Source organism: Halyomorpha halys, unplaced genomic scaffold, assembly GCF_000696795.3.
Source record: "Halyomorpha halys isolate HHAL.00 unplaced genomic scaffold, Hhal_1.1 Scaffold84.1, whole genome shotgun sequence".
Classification (NCBI taxonomy): Eukaryota; Metazoa; Arthropoda; class Insecta; order Hemiptera; family Pentatomidae; genus Halyomorpha; species Halyomorpha halys.
This window is the reverse complement of record NW_027110155.1, coordinates 1,613,072-1,619,923: the sequence shown is the minus strand read 5'-3', so window position 1 is coordinate 1,619,923 and position 6,852 is coordinate 1,613,072. Positions and strand designations below refer to the sequence as shown.

Sequence of the window (6,852 nt, the reverse complement as noted above, 5' to 3'; positions counted from 1 at the left end):
GATACAATGATAAGAATAAAAATACAAAGATAAGATACAATGATATGAATAAAAACAAGTAACAATGGCAAGAGTAAAATTTCTTTATAAAAATACGTAAAATATAAAGCTAAAAAATTACAGGAGTTATTGTTCACATAAAACAAAAATAATACGGGGAAGGGGGGGGATATAGAGATAAAATAAACGTCATGAAAGAATAATTATAAATAAAAAAAAAATAATAATGGTATAAAATGATAATAAATGAGCAAAGAACAAGTCAGGACAACCTACCTGTTCAAAGCGAGCGGTTGAACAGAAGGCAACAATGATGCAGAAGTGTGGAGGAGTGGGGAGGTGCCAACCGTTTAACTATAATAATTAAGTAAAATTAGAATGATACATATCGTTACTAATAATAGGAGATTATACTGAAGAAAATAAAACAATATATGATATAATAACAATGATTGTAAAAGAAGTAATTAATAATAAGTAAAAGTAAATAAAGAGTAGTTTAAAAAAAAAAAATTACAAAGAAATAAGTAAGAAAAATAATTAAACAATGATAACAACTGTAGTATTTATATATCGTGAAAATAATCATTTATCTACTATTATCAGTGTAGATAAATGATTATCTTCACGATATATAAATACTACAGTTGTTATCATTGTTTAATTATTTTTCTTACTTATTTCTTTGTAATTTTTTTTTTTAAACTACACTTTATTTACTTTTACTTATTATTAGTTACTTCTTTTACAATCATTGTTATTATATCCTATATTGTTTTATTTTCTTCAGTATAATCTCCTATTATTAGTAACGATGCATACTTTTTGTATTTTTAATTTTGGTATTTAGAATAGACTAACAATATTTTACAACTCTGTTTTGGATGTAAAAACTACTGATCCAATAATAATTGTTTCTAAGATTCAAATCACTTGAATTACACATATTTTTAAGTTTCTTAAAATATTTTTAAATATGTATTTACTCCCTTTTGCATCTCAATGCCTAATGTCGTTTAAGTTGTTGATCATGTGATCATCAACTCATTTGTTGATCATGGACTCAGGTGTTGTTCAGTCAGTAACGGTCAAATATAATTTGTATAAAACTTGTTTCACCCAGTTAAAAAAAAAGAAAAATGTCAGCCTGCAATAAAAAATGTATACAGGACCAATATCTCTTTCTGCAGCCTCTTAAATCGATGTTGAACATCGTCTCATGATAAATACTAATTATGCAGTGAGGACACACCACGGCAGATGTCACCGCTCCGCATCATAATGTAGCGAGCCGATCGCTGTGGAGATAACCCGTCCAAGATATCTGCGGAGTGTCGGAGTACGGGATAATTTAGTTCGGAACCCTCTGACTAATTGCTACATTAACACCGCAACCTTAGCCGTACATGGTTCGGAGCACTTTACATCCTGAGGCTAAAACAAGGTGTGAAAAAAAAAACGATATGTTGCTCGTTTTAAACATTCTTCAAGGCACAATTAAGGTTTCTCCGTGAACAGAATAAAAAATCTTTTAACTCCTTTTTTTAAAAATCCTGTGAGAAAATAAAAAACTGTTGTTTCTAAACTAAATCCTGAGAATCGCAGTATACCCCTCTTGGTTTATAAGAAATTGTTGATTGCACTGTTAACAGTTGGAATCAATAGATGAATTTATCAAAAAACGTTTATAAAAATTACATTTCCAACCATCAGTAGTTAAAGGTGCCGTTGCTTACAACGTAGGAAATTCAACTTCATCTTAAAGTGCTGACCAATGAAAAACATTCTGTTATGAACTCAGTATTTATATAGTATTTATTATTATTATTTATTTATATATGAGAAGAAGAATTTCTAGCCTTCATCAGGGCTACTTGTAGGAGGCCGGAAATCCTAGTCCAAACCACTTGGATTACCAACCTGAAGGCAAAAAATTCTGGCCGAAACGTTGGCACTATGAAATAAGTTCTTTCAACTTATTTGTGTTATATTCTGACCGTAACCTCCAACCATCTTCTCCTCATATATGTTATCCACGATCAACGATCTTCTCATCATTATATATTTAGTTCGATATTTCTCTAATTATTTTTTTGAGGATATATGTCAGTTATTTATTTATTTTATTAATTGTGTAAATGTTAGAGGTTTTTGTTAATTAATTATGTTTTGTTTCTCAATTCATTAAACTATGTATTTAATATATGAAAGCATTTATTTATAAATTCAGTCTATTAATATTGCATTAGTTAAGTTTTTCGTCATTCTTCCTGATCTTATACGACTCTATATGTTAGATATCATATTCTAAAATATTTTACTTTCCAATGGTATATTAAATGTTTTACATTTACTTCTTTTATCTTTGATCCTTAAGATTTTTTGAAGAAATATTATAAATATTACAAACATAGCTCGAAACTTTTTTTATAAAAACATGTTATAAGTTAACTTTTACTAAAACATGTTTTTTTCTCATTCTAGGTTGTCCTTGATTGATGCTGAGGTATGTTTTTTTTTAGTTTATAAGTAAACTGAGGTGACGTATTTTAACATGTAAGTCAAATCCACATTGCAAGCTTATTATTTTATTTTATTTTTCGGATGTAGAAGAAATGTAAAATTAACTTGGGATTTGAAAACAAAATTTTTGGTTGATGAAGTAGTAAGATTAAACAATTAATTATAAACGCACTACCGAATTACTGTTTTATTTTTCATGAATGGTAATCTAAGTTTTTTGTTTGTTTTTTTACGAGGTAGCACTTGCATGACAAAACTTCTTATTTTTACTCATTAGTAGTTCCAATCATCCCTTTTTGGTCTTTCCTTGAATCTGATCAGAACAATAATTATCTCGTAATTCCTACCTGGAGTCCACAATTATATAGACACTCGCAAGACTAATTGTAGTTTTCTCAGTAAAGTGAAAAAGTATTGCCCGGAAAAATGTATCAGCGAAATCTGGGTGCAGCAGTTCAGTAATGCAAGAATTATTTTTAGGAAATATAAATCATTAATAAAGGTAGATACTGGAGTGCAAATAACTGCAAAAATGTAATAACAAAAATAAATTGAAGGAAAAAAGTTTATTCCCATTACAGAATAAGACTAATAATATTGAGATAAATTATTTCTTTCTGAGAGTCTGATATTTGAGTTGGAAAGTTATCACCATTCTCGGAAGACTGCGAGACATGTCTGAACATTCACTACACTCCATTTTATTGTGAACTTTCTATTTTGCATACTGCAGCCTATTCTCTGGAGAAGGTGATAATAGCTCTGGAGAAATGTCGGGGTATGGATGAAACCTAATATTGTGTGAAAAAAGGTTACAACGCGGCGAATCTCTACCAAATCATCTGTTGATAAAATTAGTATTATGAAGACTTGAAAGAAAAAAGTAAAAATTAGGTATAATTTTGGTATTTTACGGCTAAAAGAACTAACTGCATGATTTAGAAAAGGTTTTTTTTTTTTTTTAAATAAGGCACTAACCGAGACAAAAAAGTTTTTTTTTTTAAATGTCCTGGGTGTTTCAGGGATAACTGTCCACGAACTGAAAATGTTAATTAAGAATCTCAAAACAAGAAAAACCCCTATGAAGGTATGCCTGTTAATGCTTCATTTAAGAGATATTCACGTCTAATGATTATAATTTTTATGAACTATTTTGGTTATAGAAAATAAATTAATATTTGACCGAACTACTTTATTAATGAAAAATAGATATCTACTTTCATATTAAATGTTCAAAGTACTTACTTAAGGGCAGTAAACTTGAGGAAACTTGCCAACAAATAACACATAGCTTCTAATTACGATGATTCTAAATTACACAGAAATATAAACTTTATGTAAAAGCATGTTTTAATGCATTTGTCATGGGTGTCACATGAAGTAGACAATAAGCGCTGACAAACAATATTGTAATGTGAATCATGGCTATAATTTACAAAACGACATCTAATAGTGACAATACATATTCTATATAATTTGAATTTGATGTTTTACTTACCTTTTTCGTTCCGTAGTTAGTGTAAAACAAAGTGTAAATCATGCAAGTTACTGAAACCTCAAAGCGACTTTAGCAAAATGAATACAACGAGTAAAATACTGACAACACACCTATTTTAATTTATTTTAGGGTTAAACAATGTTTCAAATTAAATTAAACAATAGGTGGGCTGTAGTAGCAGGAGATATTCACTTATTTGTTAGACACTCTCAAAGTTGTGTCACCTATAGGTAACAAAAGGCGCTTGAGGGTTGAACTTTTTGGACTAAGGTGTATTTATCATATTAAAATCCAAACATTAGATTTAATATTTCCGAGTTCCGAAATTCTATATTATTTTATTATCATTTTTCTGTAACAAAATAATTGTTAATTTTTAAACTTTTTTTTTCCTTAATTTATTTATTGTTATTTACAACTGTATACATATATACACATCAAGTAAATTTCCTGTAAGTTATATTATGACGTGATACAAACATCTGGAGAATCTACCCATTGATAGAACTCCAAAAACATTTCTATTAGAGAACATCTCGAGGCCATCTTCTTTTCAGACGCCTAGGAGGATTATTAGGTAGTGAAGGAGAAGCTAGGCTAGAAACGAGTTGGTTTGGGTGGTTGGGAAGTTTATTATGGAAGGATTGGTATCTGGTTCTGCCCGAATCGGCAACATAGGGGACATTGAGGTCCTGATGGATGATTTGATTTGTGACAAAGTAAGGAGCATTAAGGATTTTACGAAGGATTTTGGACTGTAAGGATTGGATTCGAGAGGAATTAGATGGTTTAGTGGAGCCCCATAGCTCAATTCCATATGTTCAGATAGGCCTTATAATAGTCGTCTAGATCAGTCTTTTGTAATGGATTGGAAGTTTGGACCGTTTGTCTAGTAAATGTTGTAATAGTCGGAATCGACGAGCAGTTTCCTGTCTTTTCAGTCTTGTATGAGGATTCCATGCCAGTCGTTTGTCCAGATTTAGTCCTAAGTAACGGATCTGTTCCACAGGAATAAGTGGGGTATTATTAAAAGATACTGTGGGGCAAGACGAAGGTTTACGACGAAGGGTAAATGTGATTTGGTGGGATTTATTGGAATTTATTTTAATCCTCCAGTTTTGGCACCATTCTTCAAGGGTGGTGATGTGAGATTGGGATATAATGGAAGGATCATTATTCACTGACAATAGGCATGTGTCATTGGCATACGTGGTGAGAATAGTGTTAGGATGGGTTGGGATGTCAGCTGTAAAAACTGTGTAAAGGATAGGACCACTTTTTTTTTTAAACGTAAATTTGATTTTCGTGTTTTACATAAAAATCTAAGCTCAATTTGCGGTACTCAGAACCAAATCATCATGTTTTGTTAGTAAAAATATTTAAAAAACAAAACAAAAAAAAAAATGTAATTGTATTACAGTGAGCATTAACTTTCTTAAAACAGAGAGATTTCGGTATGTTCCTATTTTCCACAGATCGCGGCAGAGGAACTAGTGGTTGAGATCACGCCATGAATCATTTACCTAAATATTGGTTGAAAGTTATTAAACGAAATTAATTCTATTTTTTCATAAATCACATACAAATTTGTAAATTTTAAAATCTCAAAAAATGCAATTTCGAAATTTTCAAATTCGTTTAGTTATACTTATACGTTATAAATAGTTATAGTTATACCCATACGTACAATTTCATGCAATAAACAAGTTTGCAACGTTGACGCAATAAACAAGTCTTAATAGAACGTCTTTTTTTATAAATGGATTCATGTCTATTTTTGACTGAATTCGTAATTAGTGATCAAAAGATGCCGGTCTCTGGTTGTTATTCATACTTTAAAATAATTTTGACTTCAATGCCTTTAATTATTTCTTTGAATATATATATTTTAAAAGCTGCAGACATTGTAGTTATAACTTTGCTCAGCAAGAGCTATAAATCACCAGCGAACCCGCTTATCGACAGAAGGTATTCACACACTGCCATCGTTAAACAAACCGTGATTCATCATTTTCCTGTGAACTGGAGAAGCGTAGGGTTTCCTGGGTTCGCGGTGCTACCCGATGATTTAATTCAATCTGCCTTAAGATTGATAGGCGATCTGAGTTAATCCCTGTAATTTGGGCAGGGGTGGGGCAAGGTCGGTAGTGAAGTACGCCTGGCTATAAATCCGGATAACTCAATACATTCCAGGATTATGCCCATTGAGCGGGGATAATTCCCAGATTTAGTAGTCCTTCTATATATGTTAAGATTTGTTTCGAAATACGCCCAAGTTTCTCAAACAAGCTTAAGTAATAAACACGATATAATTCAGCACTTTGTCAAAGGAGCGAGCATAACTGATCAATTAACATGAACATTCTGAGCCACTCAGATATTCTATATTATCTCAAATCGCTTCTCAATGAACGGTTATACAAATTTTAAAGTGGTTTCAATAAGCATAGTGTGATGTACATTTGGATATCGTTAAAGGTACTGGGTAATCTTTTTCTGGTTACGTAATTGAAAATTTAGCTTTGGAGTGTCTGAAGCAAAGTAAAAGTCTTTAGATGCGTTAGTTTATAATAATACATTATACATTTTTAATTTAGGAATAAAAAAAACCGTGCCCGTGTAGGCCTCGAAGCGCCGAGGCGACATATTTCCATGACAACGTATACTCTATGCTAATATTACATAAATATAAATTAAAATCAATCCAATGTTATATATTTGAAATAATAAACCAGTTCACATATTGAATTCAGATATTTATTTTTGCTTGGTTATACAAATCCTCTTACCCCCACCACCTCACTCTTACCCATCCCCACCACTACCTTCTC

General features: G+C 31.1%; 1 protein-coding gene across 1 annotated transcript in view; it reads left to right on the top strand.

Annotated features, from left to right (window-relative positions):
- The first annotated feature begins 2,489 nt into the window (after window positions 1-2,489).
- The window catches only part of LOC106677028 (ATPase WRNIP1), a 385,191-nt gene continuing 380,828 nt past the window's right edge, over window positions 2,490-6,852 (top strand). Inside the window, exon 1 of the mRNA XM_067048308.1 lies at window positions 2,490-2,506. The gene's annotated coding sequence lies outside the window, so the exon portion shown is untranslated. The remainder of the gene's footprint in view (window positions 2,507-6,852) is intronic.